The sequence below is a fragment of the Osmia lignaria genome, chromosome 10 (assembly GCF_051020975.1).
Source record: "Osmia lignaria lignaria isolate PbOS001 chromosome 10, iyOsmLign1, whole genome shotgun sequence".
NCBI lineage: Eukaryota > Metazoa > Arthropoda > Insecta > Hymenoptera > Megachilidae > Osmia > Osmia lignaria.
Genome location: NC_135041.1, coordinates 208,661 through 232,924, shown reverse-complemented (window position 1 = coordinate 232,924; position 24,264 = coordinate 208,661).

The window sequence follows — 24,264 nt, the reverse complement described above, 5'->3', positions numbered from 1 at the left end:
CATTCCCACAGATCAATGTACACTTAATAACAATATCATTGGGACTATATCTACATTCGATATAATGTAATATACTGATTCATTCCCACAGATCAATGTTCATTTAATAACAATATCATTAGCACTATATCTACATGAGGTATAATGTAATATACTGATTCATTCCCACAGATCAATGTACATTTAATGTTAATATCATTAGTACTATATCTACATTAGATATGTAATATACAATTAATAACAATATTATTATTATCACATCTACATTAGTTATAATGTAATATACTGATTACTACCCACAGATCATTGTACATTTAATAACAACATCACTAGCACTATATCTACATTCGATATAATGTAATATACTGATTCATTCCCACAGATCAATGTTCATTTAATAACAATATCATTAGCACTATATGTACATGAGGTATAATGTAATATACTGATTCATTCCCACAGATCAATGTACATATAATACCAATATCATTAGTACTATACATACATTAGATATGTAATGTAGATTTAATAACAATATCATTAGTACTATATCTACATTCGATATAATGTAATATACTGATTCATTCCCACAGATCAATGTACATTTAATAACAATATCATTAGTAATATATCTACATTAGATATAATGTAATATACTGATTCATCCCCACAGATCAAAGTACATTTAATGTCAATATCATTAGTACTATATCTACGTTAGATATGTAATACACAATTAATAACAATATTATTATTATCATATCTACATTAGTTATAATGTAATATACTGACTACTACCCACAGATCAATGTACATTTAGTAACAACATCATTAGCACTATATCTACATTCGATATAATGTAATATACTGGTTCATTCCCACAGATCAATGATCATTTAATAACAATACCATTAGCACAATATCTACATGAGGTATAATGTAATATACTGATTCATTCCCACAGATCAATGTACATTTAATGTTAATATCATTAGTACTATATCTACATTAGATATGTAATATACAATTAAAAACAATATTATTATTATCATATCTACATTAGATATAATGTAATATACTGATTACTACCCACAGATCAATGTACATTTAATAACAACATCACTAGCACTATATCTACATTCGATATAATGTAATATACTGATTCATTCCCACAGATCAATGTACATTTACTAACAATATCATTATTACTATATCTACAATAGATATAATGTCATGTACAGATTCATTCCAACAGATCAATGTACATATAACACCAATATCAGTAGTACTATATCTACATTCGATATAATGTAATACACTGATTCATTCCCACAGATCAATGTACATTTAATAACAATATCATTAGTACCATATCTACATTAGATATACTATAATATACTGACTACTACCCACAGATCAATGTACATTTAAGAACAACATCATTAGCACTATATCTACATTCGATATAATGTAATATACTTATTCATTCCCACAGATCAATGTACACTTAATAACAATATCATTGGTACTATATCTACATTCGATATAATGTAATATACCGATTCATTCCCACAGATCAATGTACATTTAATAACAATACCATTATTACTATATCTACAATAGATATAATGTCATGTACAGATTCATTCCAACAGAACAATGTACATATAATACCAATATCATTAGTACTATATGTACATTCGATATAATGTAATATACTGATTCATTCCCACAGATCAATGTACATTTAATAACAATATCATTGGGACTATATCTACATTCGATATAATGTAATATACTGATTCATTCCCACAGATTAATGCACATTTAATAACAATATCATTAGTACTATACCTACATTAGATATGTAATGTAGATTTAATAACAATATCATTAGTACTATATCTACATTCGATATAATGTTATATACTGATTCATTCCCACAGATCAATGTACATTTAATAACAATATCATTAGTACTATATCTACATTCGATATAATGTTATATACTGATTCATTCCCACAGATCAATGTACATTTAATAACAATATCATTAGCACTATATCTACATGAGGGATAATGTAATATACTGATTCATTCCCGCAGATCAATGTTCATTTAATAACAATATCATTAGCACTATATCTACATTCGATATAATGTAATATACTGATTCATTCCCACAGATCAATGTACATTTAATAACAATATCATTATTACTATATCTACATTAGGTATAATGTAATATACCGATTCATTCCCACAGATCAATGTACATTTAATAACAATACCATTATTACTATATCTACAATAGATATAATGTCATGTACAGATTCATTCCAACAGAACAATGTACATATAATACCAATATCATTAGTACTATATCTACATTAGATATGTAATATACAATTAATAACAATATTATTATTATCATATCTACATTAGATATAATGTAATATACCGGTTACTACACACAGATCAATGTACATTTAATAACAACATCATTAGCACTATATCTACATCCGATATAATGTAATATACTGATTCATTCCCACAGATCAATGTACATTTAATAACAATATCATTAGCACTATATCTACATGAGGTATAATGTAATATACTGATTCATTCCCGCAGATCAATGTTCATTTAATAACAATATCATTAGCACTATATCTACATTAGGTATAATGTAATATACCGATTCATTCCCACAGACCAATGTACATTTAATAACAATATCATTAGCAAAATATCTGCCTGAGATATAATGTAATATACTGCTTCATTCACACAGATCAATGTACATTTAATGTTAATATCATTAGTACCATATCTACATTAGATATGTAATATACAATTAATAACAATATTATTATTATCATACCTACATTAGATATAATGTGATATACTGATTATTACCCACAGATCAATGTACATTTAATAACAACATCATTAGCACTATATCTACATTCGATATAATCTAATAGACTTATTCATTCCCACAGATCAATGTACATTAAATAACAATATCATTAGTACTATATCTACATTCGATATAATGTAATATACTGATTCGTTCCCACAGATCAATGCACATTTAATAACAATATCATTAGTACTATACCTACATTAGATATGTAATGTAGATTTAATAACAATATCATTAGTACTATATCTACATTCGATATAATGTAATATACTGATTCATTCCCACAGATCAATGTACATTTAATAACAATATCATTGGGACTATATCTACATCCGATATAATGTAATATACTGATTCATTCCCACAGATCAATGTACATTTAATGCCAATATCATTAGTACTATATCTACATTAGATATAATGTAATATACTGGTTACTACCCACAGATCAATGTACATTTAATAACAACATCATTAGCACTATATCTACATTCGATATAATGTAGTATACTGATTCATTCTCACAGATCAATGTACATTTAATAACAATATCATTAGTACCATATCTACATTAGATATAATATAATATACTGACTACTACCCACAGATCAATGTACATTTAAGAACAACATCATTAGCACTATATCTACATTCGATATAATGTAATATACTTATTCATTCCCACAGATCAATGTACACTTAATAACAATATCATTGGTACTATATCTACATTCGATATAATGTAATATACTGATTCATTCCCACAGATCAATGTACATATAATACCAATATCATTAGTACTATACATACATTAGATAAGTAATGTAGATTTAATAACAATATCATTAGTACTATATCTACAATAGATATAATGTCATGTACAGATTCATTCCAACAGATCAATGTACATATAACACCAATATCAGTAGTACTATATCTACATTCGATATAATGTAATATACTGATTCATTCCCACAGATCAATGTACATTTAATAACAATATCATTAGTACCATATCTACATTAGATATAATATAATATACTGACTACTACCCACAGATCAATGTACATTTAAGAACAACATCATTAGCACTATATCTACATTCGATATAATGTAATATGCTGATTCATTCCCACAGATCAATGTACATTTAATAACAATATCATTATTACTATATCTACAATAGATATAATGTCATGTACAGATTCATTCCAACAAATCAGTGTACATATAATACCAATATCATTAGTACTATATGTACATTCGATATAAGGTAATATACTGATTCATTCCCACAGATCAATGTACATTTAATAACAATATCATTGGGACTATATCTACATTCGATATAATGTAATATACTGATTCATTCCCACAGATTAATGCACATTTAATAACAATATCATTAGTACTATACCTACATTAGATATGTAATGTAGATTTAATAACAATATCATTAGTACTATATCTACATTCGATATAATGTTATATACTGATTCATTCCCACAGATCAATGTACATTTAATAACAATATCATTAGTACTATATCTACATTCGATATAATGTTATATACTGATTCATTCCCACAGATCAATGTACATTTAATAACAATATCATTAGCACTATATCTACATGAGGGATAATGTAATATACTGATTCATTCCCGCAGATCAATGTTCATTTAATAACAATATCATTAGCACTATATCTACATTCGATATAATGTAATATACTGATTCATTCCCACAGATCAATGTACATTTAATAACAATATCATTATTAGTATATCTACATTAGGTATAATGTAATATACCGATTCATTCCCACAGATCAATGTACATTTAATAACAATACCATTATTACTATATCTACAATAGATATAATGTCATGTACAGATTCATTCCAACAGAACAATGTACATATAATACCAATATCATTAGTACTATATCTACATTAGATATGTAATATACAATTAATAACAATATTATTATTATCATATCTACATTAGATATAATGTAATATACCGGTTACTACACACAGATCAATGTACATTTAATAACAACATCATTAGCACTATATCTACATCCGATATAATGTAATATACTGATTCATTCCCACAGATCAATGTACATTTAATAACAATATCATTAGCACTATATCTACATGAGGTATAATGTAATATACTGATTCGTTCCCACAGATCAATGTACATATAATACCAATATCATTAGTACTATACCTACATTAGATATGTAATGTAGATTTAATAACAATATCATTAGTACTATATCTACATTCGATATAATGTAATATACTGATTCATTCCCACAGATCAATGTACATTTAATAACAATATCATTAGTACTATATGTACATTCGATATAACGTAATATACTGATTCGTTCCCACAGATCAATGTACATATAATACCAATATCATTAGTACTATACCTACATTAGATATGTAATGTAGATTTAATAACAATATCATTAGCACTATATCTACATTCGATATAATGTAATATACTGATTCATTCCCACAGAACAATGTACATTTAATAACAATACCATTATTACTATATCTACAATAGATATAATGTCATGTGCAGATTCATTCCAACAGAACAATGTACATATAATACCAATATCATTAGTACTATATGTACATTCGATATAATGTAATATACTGATTCATTCCCACAGATCAATGTACACTTAATAACAATATCATTCGGACTATATCTACATTCGATATAATGTAATATACTGATTCATTCCCACAGATCAATGTTCATTTAATAACATTAGCACTATATCTACATGAGGTATAATGTAATATACTGATTCATTCCCACAGATCAATGTACATTTAATGTTAATATCATTAGTACTATATCTACATTAGATATGTAATATACAATTAATAACAATATTATTATTATCACATCTACATTAGTTATAATGTAATATACTGATTACTACCCACAGATCAATGTACATTTAATAACAACATCACTAGCACTATATCTACATTCGATATAATGTAATATACTGATTCATTCCCACAGATCAATGTTCATTTAATAACAATATCATTAGCACTATATGTACATGAGGTATAATGTAATATACTGGTTCATTCCCACAGATCAATGTACATATAATACCAATATCATTAGTACTATACATACATTAGATATGTAATGTAGATTTAATAACAATATCATTAGTACTATATCTACAATCGATATAATGTAATATACTGATTCATTCCCACAGATCAATGTACATTTAATAACAATATCATTAGTAATATATCTACATTAGATATAATGTAATATACTGATTCATCCCCACAGATCAAAGTACATTTAATGTCAATATCATTAGTACTATATCTACGTTAGATATGTAATACACAATTAATAACAATATTATTATTATCATATCTACATTCGATATAATGTAATATACTGATTCATTCCCACAGATCAATGTACATTTAATAACAACATCATTAGCACTATATCTACATGAGGTATAATGTAATATACTGATTCATTCACACAGATCAATGTACATTTAATGTTAATATCATTAGTACTATATCTACATTAGATATGTAATATACAATTAATAACAATATTATTATTATCATATCTACATTAGATATAATGTGATATACTGATTATTACCCACAGATCAATGTACATTTAATAACAACATCATTAGCACTATATCTACATTCGATATAATGTAATATACTGATTCATTCCCACAGATCAATGTACATTTACTAACAATATCATTATTACTATATCTACAATAGATATAATGTCATGTACAGATTCATTCCAACAGATCAATGTACATATAACACCAATATCAGTAGTACTATATCTACATTCGATATAATGTAATACACTGATTCATTCCCACAGATCAATGTACATTTAATAACAATATCATTAGTACCATATCTACATTAGATATACTATAATATACTGACTACTACCCACAGATCAATGTACATTTAAGAACAACATCATTAGCACTATATCTACATTCGATATAATGTAATATACTTATTCATTCCCACAGATCAATGTACACTTAATAACAATATCATTGGTACTACATCTACATTCGATATAATGTAATATACTGATTCATTCCCCCAGATCAATGTACATTTAATAACAACATCATTAGCACTATATCTACATTCGATATAATGTAATATACTGATTCATTCCCACAGATCAATGTACATTTAATAACAATATCATTATTACTATATCTACAATAGATATAATGTCATGTACAGATTCATTCCAACAGATCAGTGTACATATAATACCAATATCATTAGTACTATATGTACATTCGATATAACGTAATATACTGATTCATTCCCACAGATCAATGTACATTTAATAACAACATCATTAGCACTATATCTACATTCGATATAATGTAATATACTGATTCATTCCGACAGATCAAAGTATATTTAATGCCAATATCATTAGTACTATATCTACATTAGATATGTAATATACAATTAATAACAATATTATTATTATCATATCTACATTCGATATAATGTAATAGACTGATTCATTCCCACATATCAATGCACATTTAATAACAATACCATTAGTACTATACCTACATAAGATATGTAATGTAGATTTAATAACGATATCGTTAGTACTATATCTACATTCGATATAATGTAATATACTGCTTCATTCACACAGATCAATGTACATTTAAAAACAATATCGTTATTACCATATCTACATTAGGTATAATGTGATATACGGATTCCTTCCCACAGATCAATGTACATTTAATACCAATATCATTAGTACTATATCTACATTCGATATAATGTAATATACTGATTCATTCCGACAGATCAAAGCATATTTAATGCCAATATCATTAGTACTATATCTACATTAGATATGTAATATACAATTAATAACAATATTATTATTATCATATCTACATTCGATATAATGTAATAGACTGATTCATTCCCACATATCAATGCACATTTAATAACAATACCATTAGTACTATACCTACATAAGATATGTAATGTAGATTTAATAACGATATCATTAGTACTATATCTACATTCGATATAATGTAATATACTGATTCATTCCCACAGATCAATGTACATTTAATATCAATACCATTATTACTATATCTACAATAGATATAATGTCATGTACAGATTCATTCCAACAGAACAATGTACATATAATACCAATATCATTAGTACTATATGTACATTCGATATAATGTAATATACTGATTCATTCCCACAGATCAATGTACATTTACTAACAATATCATTATTACTATATCTACAATAGATATAATGTCATGTACAGATTCATTCCAACAGATCAGTGTACATATAACACCAATATCAGTAGTACTATATCTACATTCGATATAATGTAATATACTGATTCGTTCACACTGATCAATGTACATATAATACCAATATCATTAGTACTATATCTACATTAGATATGTAATGTATAATTAATAACAATATCATTAGTACTATACCTACATTAGATATGTAATGTAGATTTAATACCAATATCATTAGTACTATACCTACATTAGATATGTAATGTAGATTTAATAACAATATCATTAGTACTATATCTACATTCGATATAATCTAATATACTGATTCATTCCCACAGAACAATGTACATTAAATAACAATACCATTATTACTATATCTACAATAGATATAATGTCATGTACAGATTCATTCCAACAGAACAATGTACATATAATACCAATATCATTAGTACTATATGTACATTCGATATAATGTAATATACTGACCCATTCCCACAGATCAATGTACACTTAACAACAATATCATTGGGACTATATCTACATTCGATATAATGTAATATACTGATTCATTCCCACAGATCAATGTACATTTAATAACAACATCATTAGCACTATATCTACATGAGGTATAATGTAATATACTGATTCATTCACACAGATCAATGTACATTTAATGTTAATATCATTAGTACTATATCTACATTAGATATGTAATATACAATTAATAACAATATTATTATTATCATATCTACATTAGATATAATGTGATATACTGATTATTACCCACAGATCAATGTACATTTAATAACAACATCATTAGCACTATATCTACATTCGATATAATGTGATATACTGATTCATTCCCACAGATCAATGTACATTTACTAACAATATCATTATTACTATATCTACAATAGATATAATGTCATGTACAGATTCATTCCAACAGATCAATGTACATATAACACCAATATCAGTAGTACTATATCTACATTCGATATAATGTAATACACTGATTCATTCCCACAGATCAATGTACATTTAATAACAATATCATTAGTACCATATCTACATTAGATATACTATAATATACTGACTACTACCCACAGATCAATGTACATTTAAGAACAACATCATTAGCACTATATCTACATTCGATATAATGTAATATACTTATTCATTCCCACAGATCAATGTACATTTAATAACAATATCATTGGGACTATATCTACATCCGATATAATGTAATATACTGATTCATTCCCACAGATCAATGTACATTTAATGCCAATATCATTAGTACTATATCTACATTAGATATAATGTAATATACTGGTTACTACCCACAGATCAATGTACATTTAATAACAACATCATTAGCACTATATCTACATTCGATATAATGTAATATACTTATTCATTCCCACAGATCAATGTACACTTAATAACAATATCATTGGTACTATATCTACATTCGATATAATGTAATATACTGATTCATTCCCACAGATCAATGTACATTTAATAACAATATCATTGGGACTATATCTACATCCGATATAATGTAATATACTGATTCATTCCCACAGATCAATGTACATTTAATGCCAATATCATTAGTACTATATCTACATTAGATATAATGTAATATACTGGTTACTACCCACAGATCAATGTACATTTAAGAACAACATCATTAGCACTATATCTACATTCGATATAATGTAATATACTTATTCATTCCCACAGATCAATGTACACTTAATAACAATATCATTGGTACTATATCTACATTCGATATAATGTCATGTACAGATTCATTCCAACAGAACAATGTACATATAATACCAATATCATTAGTACTATATGTACATTCGATATAATGTAATATACTGATTCGTTCCCACAGATCAATGTACATTTAATAACAATATCATTAGCACTATATCTACATGAGGTATAATGTAATATACTGATTCATTCACACAGATCAATGTACATTTAATGTTAATATCATTAGTACTATATCTACATTAGATATGTAATATACAATTAATAACAATATTATTATTATCATATCTACATTAGATATAATGTGATATACTGATAATTACCCACAGATCAATGTACATTTAATAACAACATCATTAGCACTATATCTACATTCGATATAATGTAATATACTGATTCATTCCCACAGATCAATGTACATTTACTAACAATATCATTATTACTATATCTACAATAGATATAATGTCATGTACAGATTCATTCCAACAGATCAATGTACATATAACACCAATATCAGTAGTACTATATCTACATTCGATATAATGTAATATACTGATTCGTTCACACTGATCAATGTACATATAATACCAATATCATTAGTACTATATCTACATTAGATATGTAATGTATAATTAATAACAATATCATTAGTACTATACCTACATTAGATATGTAATGTAGATTTAATAACAATATCATTAGTACTATATCTACATTCGATATAATGTAATATACTGATTCATTCCCACAGATCAATGTTCATTTAATAACAATATCATTAGCACTATATCTACATGAGGTATAATGTGATATACTGATTCATTCCCACAGATCAATGTACATATAATACCAATATCATTAGTACTATACATACATTAGATAAGTAATGTAGATTTAATACCAATATCATTAGTACTATACCTACATTAGATATGTAATGTAGATTTAATAACAATATCATTAGTACTATATCTACATTCGATATAATGTAATATACTGATTCATTCCCACAGAACAATGTACATTAAATAACAATACCATTATTACTATATCTACAATAGATATAATGTCATGTACAGATTCATTCCAACAGAACAATGTACATATAATACCAATATCATTAGTACTATATGTACATTCGATATAATGTAATATACTGACCCATTCCCACAGATCAATGTACACTTAACAACAATATCATTGGGACTATATCTACATTCGATATAATGTAACATACTGATTCATTCCCACAGATCAATGTACATTTAATAACAACATCATTAGCACTATATCTACATGAGGTATAATGTAATATACTGATTCATTCCCACAGATCAATGTACATTTACTAACAATATCATTATTACTATATCTACAATAGATATAATGTCATGTACAGATTCATTCCAACAGATCAATGTACATATAACACCAATATCAGTAGTACTATATCTACATTCGATATAATGTAATACACTGATTCATTCCCACAGATCAATGTACATTTAATAACAATATCATTAGTACCATATCTACATTTGATATACTATAATATACTGACTACTACCCACAGATCAATGTACATTTAAGAACAACATCATTAGCACTATATCTACATTCGATATAATGTAATATACTTATTCGTTCCCACAGATCAATGTACACTTAATAACAATATCATTGGTACTATATCTACATTCGATATAATGTAATATACTGATTCATTCCCACAGATCAATGTACATTTAATAACAATATCATTAGTACTATATGTACATTCGATATAACGTAATATACTGATTCGTTCCCACAGATCAATGTACATATAATACCAATATCATTAGTACTATACCTACATTAGATATGTAATGTAGATTTAATAACAATATCATTAGTACTATATCTACATTCGATATAATGTAATATACTGATTCATTCCCACAGAACAATGTACATTTAATAACAATACCATTATTACTATATCTACAATAGATATAATGTCATGTGCAGATTCATTCCAACAGAACAATGTACATATAATACCAATATCATTAGTACTATATGTACATTCGATATAATGTAATATACTGATTCATTCCCACAGATCAATGTACACTTAATAACAATATCATTCGGACTATATCTACATTCGATATAATGTAATATACTGATTCATTCCCACAGATCAATGTTCATTTAATAACAATATCATTAGCACTATATCTACATGAGGTATAATGTAATATACTGATTCATTCCCACAGATCAATGTACATTTAATGTTAATATCATTAGTACTATATCTACATTAGATATGTAATATACAATTAATAACAATATTATTATTATCACATCTACATTAGTTATAATGTAATATACTGATTACTACCCACAGATCAATGTACATTTAATAACAACATCACTAGCACTATATCTACATTCGATATAATGTAATATACTGATTCATTCCCACAGATCAATGTTCATTTAATAACAATATCATTAGCACTATATGTACATGAGGTATAATGTAATATACTGGTTCATTCCCACAGATCAATGTACATATAATACCAATATCATTAGTACTATACATACATTAGATATGTAATGTAGATTTAATAACAATATCATTAGTACTATATCTACAATCGATATAATGTCATGTACAGATTCATTCCAACAGATCAATGTACATATAACACCAATATCAGTAGTACTATATCTACATTCGATATAATGTAATACACTGATTCATTCCCACAGATCAATGTACATTTAATAACAATATCATTAGTACCATATCTACATTAGATATACTATAATATACTGACTACTACCCACAGATCAATGTACATTTAAGAACAACATCATTAGCACTATATCTACATTCGATATAATGTAATATACTTATTCATTCCCACAGATCAATGTACACTTAATAACAATATCATTGGTACTATATCTACATTCGATATAATGTAATATACTGATTCATTCCCCCAGATCAATGTACATTTAATAACAACATCATTAGCACTATATCTACATTCGATATAATGTAATATACTGATTCATTCCCACAGATCAATGTACATTTAATAACAATATCATTATTACTATATCTACAATAGATATAATGTCATGTACAGATTCATTCCAACAGATCAGTGTACATATAATACCAATATCATTAGTACTATATGTACATTCGATATAACGTAATATACTGATTCGTTCCCACAGATCAATGTACATATAATACCAATATCATTAGTACTATACCTACATTAGATATGTAATGTAGATTTAATAACAATATCATTAGTACTATATCTACATTCGATATAATGTAATATACTGATTCATTCCCACAGAACAATGTACATTTAATGCCAATATCATTAGTACTATATCTACATTAGATATGTAATATACAATTAATATCAATATTATTATTATCATACCTACATTCGATATAATGTAATAGACTGATTCATTCCCACATATCAATGCACATTTAATAACAATACCATTAGTACTATACCTACATAAGATATGTAATGTAGATTTAATAACGATATCGTTAGTACTATATCTACATTCGATATAATGTAATATACTGATTCATTCCCACAGATCAATGTACATTTAATATCAATACCATTATTACTATATCTACAATAGATATAATGTCATGTACAGATTCATTCCAACAGAACAATGTACATATAATACCAATATCATTAGTACTATATGTACATTCGATATAATGTAATATACTGATTCATTCCCACAGATCAATGTACATTTAATAACAACATCATTAGCACTATATCTACATTCGATATAATGTAATATACTGATTCATTCCGACAGATCAAAGTATATTTAATGCCAATATCATTAGTACTATATCTACATTAGATATGTAATATACAATTAATAACAATATTATTATTATCATATCTACATTCGATATAATGTAATAGACTGATTCATTCCCACATATCAATGCACATTTAATAACAATACCATTAGTACTATACCTACATAAGATATGTAATGTAGATTTAATAACGATATCGTTAGTACTATATCTACATTCGATATAATGTAATATACTGCTTCATTCACACAGATCAATGTACATTTAAAAACAATATCGTTATTACCATATCTACATTAGCTATAATGTGATATACGGATTCCTTCCCACAGATCAATGTACATTTAATACCAATATCATTAGTACTATATCTACATTCGATATAATGTAATATACTGATTCATTCCGACAGATCAAAGCATATTTAATGCCAATATCATTAGTACTATATCTACATTAGATATGTAATATACAATTAATAACAATATTATTATTATCATATCTACATTCGATATAATGTAATAGACTGATTCATTCCCACATATCAATGCACATTTAATAACAATACCATTAGTACTATACCTACATAAGATATGTAATGTAGATTTAATAACGATATCATTAGTACTATATCTACATTCGATATAATGTAATATACTGATTCATTCCCACAGATCAATGTACATTTAATATCAATACCATTATTACTATATCTACAATAGATATAATGTCATGTACAGATTCATTCCAACAGAACAATGTACATATAATACCAATATCATTAGTACTATATGTACATTCGATATAATGTAATATACTGATTCGTTCCCACAGATCAATGTACATTTAATAACAATATCATTAGCACTATATCTACATGAGGTATAATGTAATATACTGATTCATTCACACAGATCAATGTACATTCAATGTTAATATCATTAGTACTATATCTACATTAGATATGTAATATACAATTAATAACAATATTATTATTATCATATCTACATTAGATATAATGTGATATACTGATTATTACCCACAGATCAATGTACATTTAATAACAACATCATTAGCACTATATCTAGATTCGATATAATGTAATATACTGATTCATTCCCACAGATCAATGTACATTTACTAACAATATCATTATTACTATATCTACAATAGATATAATGTCATGTACAGATTCATTCCAACAGATCAGTGTACATATAACACCAATATCAGTAGTACTATATCTACATTCGATATAATGTAATATACTGATTCGTTCACACTGATCAATGTACATATAATACCAATATCATTAGTACTATATCTACATTAGATATGTAATGTATAATTAATAACAATATCATTAGTACTATACCTACATTAGATATGTAATGTAGATTTAATAACAATATCATTAGTACTATATCTACATTCGATATAATGTAATATACTGATTCATTCCCACAGATCAATGTTCATTTAATAACAATATCATTAGCACTATATCTACATGAGGTATAATGTGATATACTGATTCATTCCCACAGATCAATGTACATATAATACCAATATCATTAGTACTATACATACATTAGATAAGTAATGTAGATTTAATACCAATATCATTAATACTATACCTACATTAGATATGTAATGTAGATTTAATAACAATATCATTAGTACTATATCTACATTCGATATAATGTAATATACTGATTCATTCCCACAGAACAATGTACATTAAATAACAATACCATTATTACTATATCTACAATAGATATAATGTCATGTACAGATTCATTCCAACAGAACAATGTACATATAATACCAATATCATTAGTACTATATGTACATTCGATATAATGTAATATACTGACCCATTCCCACAGATCAATGTACACTTACCAACAATATCATTGGGACTATATCTACATTCGATATAATGTAATATACTGATTCATTCCCACAGATCAATGTACATTTAATAACAACATCATTAGCACTATATCTACATGAGGTATAATGTAATATACTGATTCATTCACACAGATCAATGTACATTTAATGTTAATATCATTAGTACTATATCTACATTAGATATGTAATATACAATTAATAACAATATTATTATTATCATATCTACATTAGATATAATGTGATATACTGATTATTACCCACAGATCAATGTACATTTAATAACAACATCATTAGCACTATATCTACATTCGATATAATGTAATATACTGATTCATTCCCACAGATCAATGTACATTTACTAACAATATCATTATTACTATATCTACAATAGATATAATGTCATGTACAGATTCATTCCAACAGATCAATGTACATATAACACCAATATCAGTAGTACTATATCTACATTCGATATAATGTAATACACTGATTCGTTCCCACAGATCAATGTACATTTAATAACAATATCATTAGTACCATATCTACATTAGATATACTATAATATACTGACTACTACCCACAGATCAATGTACATTTAAGAACAACATCATTAGCACTATATCTACATTCGATATAATGTAATATACTTATTCATTCCCACAGATCAATGTACATTTAATAACAATATCATTGGGACTATATCTACATCCGATATAATGTAATATACTGATTCATTCCCACAGATCAATGTACATTTAATGCCAATATCATTAGTACTATATCTACATTAGATATAATGTAATATACTGGTTACTACCCACAGATCAATGTACATTTAATAACAACATCATTAGCACTATATCTACATTCGATATAATGTAATATACTGGTTACTACCCACAGATCAATGTACATTTAATAACAACATCATTAGCACTATATCTACATTCGATATAATGTAATATACTTATTCATTCCCACAGATCAATGTACACTTAATAACAATATCATTGGTACTATATCTACATTCGATATAATGTAATATACTGATTCATTCCCACAGATCAATGTACATTTAATAACAACATCATTAGCACTATATCTACATTCGATATAATGTAATATACTGATTCATTCCCACAGATCAATGTGCATTTAATAACAATATCATTATTACTATATCTACAATAGATATAATGTCATGTACAGATTCATTCCAACAGATCAGTGTACATATAATACCAATATCATTAGTACTATATGTACATTCGATATAATGTAATATACTTATTCGTTCCCACAGATCAATGTACATATAATACCAATATCATTAGTACTATACCTACATTAGATATGTAATGTAGATTTAATAACAATATCATTAGTACTATATCTACATTCGATATAATGTAATATATTGATTCATTCCCACAGATCAATGTACATTTAATAACAATATCATTAGTACTATATGTACATTCGATATAACGTAATATACTGATTCGTTCCCACAGATCAATGTACATATAATACCAATATCATTAGTACTATATCTACATTAGATATGTAATGTAGATTTAATAACAATATCATTAGTACTATATCTACATTCGATGTAATGTAATATACTGATTCATTCCCACAGAACAATGTACATTTAATAACAATACCATTATTACTATATCTACAATAGATATAATGTCATGTGCAGATTCATTCCAACAGAACAATGTACATATAATACCAATATCATTAGTACTATATGTACATTCGATATAATGTAATATACTGATTCATTCCCACAGATCAATGTACACTTAATAACAATATCATTGGGACTATATCTACATTCGATATAATGTAATATACTGACTACTACCCACAGATCAATGTACATTTAATAACAATATCATTAGCACTATATCTACATTCGATATAATGTAATATACTGGTTCATTCCCACAGATCAATGCACATATAATAACAGTATCATTATTACTATATCTACATTAGGTATAATGTAATATACTGATTCATTCCCACAGATCAATGTACATTTAATAACAATATCATTAGCAAAATATCTGCCTGAGATATAATGTAATATACTGCTTCATTCACACAGATCAATGTACATTTAAAAACAATATCGTTATTACCATATCTACATTAGGTATAATGTGATATACGGATTCCTTCCCACAGATCAATGTACATTTAATACCAATATCATTAGTACTATATCTACATTCGATATAATGTAATATACTGATTCATTCCGACAGATCAAAGCATATTTAATGCCAATATCATTAGTACTATATCTACATTAGATATGTAATATACAATTAATAACAATATTATTATTATCATATCTACATTCGATATAATGTAATAGACTGATTCATTCCCACATATCAATGCACATTTAATAACAATACCATTAGTACTATACCTACATAAGATATGTAATGTAGATTTAATAACGATATCATTAGTACTATATCTACATTCGATATAATGTAATATACTGATTCATTCCCACAGATCAATGTACATTTAATATCAATACCATTATTACTATATCTACAATAGATATAATGTCATGTACAGATTCATTCCAACAGAACAATGTACATATAATACCAATATCATTAGTACTATATGTACATTCGATATAATGTAATATACTGATTCGTTCCCACAGATCAATGTACATTTAATAACAATATCATTAGCACTATATCTACATGAGGTATAATGTAATATACTGATTCATTCACACAGATCAATGTACATTTAATGTTAATATCATTAGTACTATATCTACATTAGATATGTAATATACAATTAATAACAATATTATTATTATCATATCTACATTAGATATAATGTGATATACTGATTATTACCCACAGATCAATGTACATTTAATAACAACATCATTAGCACTATATCTACATTCGATATAATGTAATATACTGATTCATTCCCACAGATCAATGTACATTTACTAACAATATCATTATTACTATATCTACAATAGATATAATGTCATGTACAGATTCATTCCAACAGATCAATGTACATATAACACCAATATCAGTAGTACTATATCTACATTCGATATAATGTAATATACTGATTCGTTCACACTGATCAATGTACATATAATACCAATATCATTAGTACTATATCTACATTAGATATGTAATGTATAATTAATAACAATATCATTAGTACTATACCTACATTAGATATGTAATGTAGATTTAATAACAATATCATTAGTACTATATCTACATTCGATATAATGTAATATACTGATTCATTCCCACAGATCAATGTTCATTTAATAACAATATCATTAGCACTATATCTACATGAGGTATAATGTGATATACTGATTCATTCCCACAGATCAATGTACATATAATACCAATATCATTAGTACTATACATACATTAGATAAGTAATGTAGATTTAATACCAATATCATTAATACTATACCTACATTAGATATGTAATGTAGATTTAATAACAATATCATTAGCACTATATCTACATTCGATATAATGTAATATACTTATTCATTCCCACAGATCAATGTACACTTAATAACAATATCATTGGTACTATATCTACATTCGATATAATGTAATATACTGATTCATTCCCACAGATCAATGTACATTTAATAACAACATCATTAGCACTATATCTACATTCGATATAATGTAATATACTGATTCATTCCCACAGATCAATGTACATTTAATAACAATATCATTATTACTATATCTACAATAGATATAATGTCATGTACAGATTCATTCCAACAGATCAGTGTACATATAATACCAATATCATTAGTACTATATGTACATTCGATATAATGTAATATACTGATTCGTTCCCACAGATCAATGTACATATAATACCAATATCATTAGTACTATACCTACATTAGATATGTAATGTAGATTTAATAACAATATCATTAGTACTATATCTACATTCGATATAATGTAATATATTGATTCATTCCCACAGATCAATGTACATTTAATAACAATATCATTAGTACTATATGTACATTCGATATAACGTAATATACTGATTCGTTCCCACAGATCAATGTACATATAATACCAATATCATTAGTACTATATCTACATTAGATATGTAATGTAGATTTAATAACAATATCATTAGTACTATATCTACATTCGATGTAATGTAATATACTGATTCATTCCCACAGAACAATGTACATTTAATAACAATACCATTATTACTATATCTACAATAGATATAATGTCATGTGCAGATTCATTCCAACAGAACAATGTACATATAATACCAATATCATTAGTACTATATGTACATTCGATATAATGTAATATACTGATTCATTCCCACAGATCAATGTACACTTAATAACAATATCATTGGGACTATATCTACATTCGATATAATGTAATATACTGACTACTACCCACAGATCAATGTACATTTAATAACAATATCATTAGCACTATATCTACATTCGATATAATGTAATATACTGGTTCATTCCCACAGATCAATGCACATATAATAACAGTATCATTATTACTATATCTACATTAGGTATAATGTAATATACTGATTCATTCCCACAGATCAATGTACATTTAATAACAATATCATTAGCAAAATATCTGCCTGAGATATAATGTAATATACTGCTTCATTCACACAGATCAATGTACATTTAAAAACAATATCGTTATTACCATATCTACATTAGGTATAATGTGATATACGGATTCCTTCCCACAGATCAATGTACATTTAATACCAATATCATTAGTACTATATCTACATTCGATATAATGTAATATACTGATTCATTCCGACAGATCAAAGCATATTTAATGCCAATATCATTAGTACTATATCTACATTAGATATGTAATATACAATTAATAACAATATTATTATTATCATATCTACATTCGATATAATGTAATAGACTGATTCATTCCCACATATCAATGCACATTTAATAACAATACCATTAGTACTATACCTACATAAGATATGTAATGTAGATTTAATAACGATATCATTAGTACTATATCTACATTCGATATAATGTAATATACTGATTCATTCCCACAGATCAATGTACATTTAATATCAATACCATTATTACTATATCTACAATAGATATAATGTCATGTACAGATTCATTCCAACAGAACAATGTACATATAATACCAATATCATTAGTACTATATGTACATTCGATATAATGTAATATACTGATTCGTTCCCACAGATCAATGTACATTTAATAACAATATCATTAGCACTATATCTACATGAGGTATAATGTAATATACTGATTCATTCACACAGATCAATGTACATTAAATGTTAATATCATTAGTACTATATCTACATTAGATATGTAATATACAATTAATAACAATATTATTATTATCATATCTACATTAGATATAATGTGATATACTGATTATTACCCACAGATCAATGTACATTTAATAACAACATCATTAGCACTATATCTACATTCGATATAATGTAATATACTGATTCATTCCCACAGATCAATGTACATTTACTAACAATATCATTATTACTATATCTACAATAGATATAATGTCATGTACAGATTCATTCCAACAGATCAATGTACATATAACACCAATATCAGTAGTACTATATCTACATTCGATATAATGTAATATACTGATTCGTTCACACTGATCAATGTACATATAATACCAATATCATTAGTACTATATCTACATTAGATATGTAATGAATAATTAATAACAATATCATTAGTACTATACCTACATTAGATATGTAATGTAGATTTAATAACAATATCATTAGTACTATATCTACATTCGATATAATGTAATATACTGATTCATTCCCACAGATCAATGTTCATTTAATAACAATATCATTAGCACTATATCTACATGAGGTATAATGTGATATACTGATTCATTCCCACAGATCAATGTACATATAATACCAATATCATTAGTACTATACATACATTAGATAAGTAATGTAGATTTAATACCAATATCATTAGTACTATACCTACATTAGATATGTAATGTAGATTTAATAACAATATCATTAGTACTATATCTACATTCGATATAATGTAATATACTGATTCATTCCCACAGAACAATGTACATTAAATAACAATACCATTATTACTATATCTACAATAGATATAATGTCATGTACAGATTCATTCCAACAGAACAATGTACATATAATACCAATATCATTAGTACTATATGTACATTCGATATAATGTAATATACTGACCCATTCCCACAGATCAATGTACACTTAACAACAATATCATTGGGACTATATCTACATTCGATATAATGTAATATACTGATTCATTCCCACAGATCAATGTACATTTAATAACAACATCATTAGCACTATATCTACATGAGGTATAATGTAATATACTGATTCATTCACACAGATCAATGTACATTTAATGTTAATATCATTAGTACTATATCTACATTAGATATGTAATATACAATTAATAACAATATTATTATTATCATATCTACATTAGATATAATGTGATATACTGATTATTACCCACAGATCAATGTACATTTAATAACAACATCATTAGCACTATATCTACATTCGATATAATGTAATATACTGATTCATCCCCACAGATCAATGTACATTTACTAACAATATCATTATTACTATATCTACAATAGATATAATGTCATGTACAGATTCATTCCAACAGATCAATGTACATATAACACCAATATCAGTAGTACTATATCTACATTCGATATAATGTAATACACTGATTCATTCCCACAGATCAATCTACATTTAATAACAATATCATTAGTACCATATCTACATTAGATATACTATAATATACTGACTACTACCCACAGATCAATGTACATTTAAGAACAACATCATTAGCACTATATCTACATTCGATATAATGTAATATACTTATTCATTCCCACAGATCAATGTACACTTAATAACAATATCATTGGGACTATATCTACATTCGATATAATGTAATATACTGATTCATTCCCACAGATCAATGTACATTTAATAACAATATCATTGGGACTATATCTACATCCGATATAATGTAATATACTGATTCATTCCCACAGATCAATGTACATTTAATGCCAATATCATTAGTACTATATCTACATTCGATATAATGTAATATACTGATTCATTCCGACAGATCAAAGCATATTTAATGCCAATATCATTAGTACTATATCTACATTAGATATGTAATATACAATTAATAACAATATTATTATTATCACATCTACATTCGATATAATGTAATAGACTGATTCATTCCCACATATCAATGCACATTTAATAACAATACCATTAGTACTATACCTACATAAGATATGTAATGTAGATTTAATAACGATATCATTAGTACTATATCTACATTCGATATAATGTAATATACTGATTCATTCCCACAGATCAATGTACATTTAATATCAATACCATTATTACTATATCTACAATAGATATAATGTCATGTACAGATTCATTCCAACAGAACAATGTACATATAATACCAATATCATTAGTACTATATGTACATTCGATATAATGTAATATACTGATTCGTTCCCACAGATCAATGTACATTTAATAACAATATCATTATTACTATAGCTACAATAGATATAATGTCATGTACAGATTCATTCCAACAGATCAGTGTACATATAATACCAATATCATTAGTACTATATGTACATTCGATATAATGTAATATACTGATTCATTCCCACAGATCAATGTACATTTAATAACAATATCATTAGTACTATATGTACATTCGATATAACGTAATATACTGATTCGTTCCCACAGATCAATGTACATATAATACCAATATCATTAGTACTATATCTACATTAGATATGTAATGTAGATTTAATAACAATATCATTAGTACTATATCTACATTCGATGTAATGTAATATACTGATTCATTCCCACAGAACAATGTACATTTAATAACAATACCATTATTACTATATCTACAATAGATATAATGTCATGTGCAGATTCATTCCAACAGAACAATGTACATATAATACCAATATCATTAGTACTATATGTACATTCGATATAATGTAATATACTGATTCATTCCCACAGATCAATGTACACTTAATAACAATATCATTGGGACTATATCTACATTCGATATAATGTAATATACTGACTAC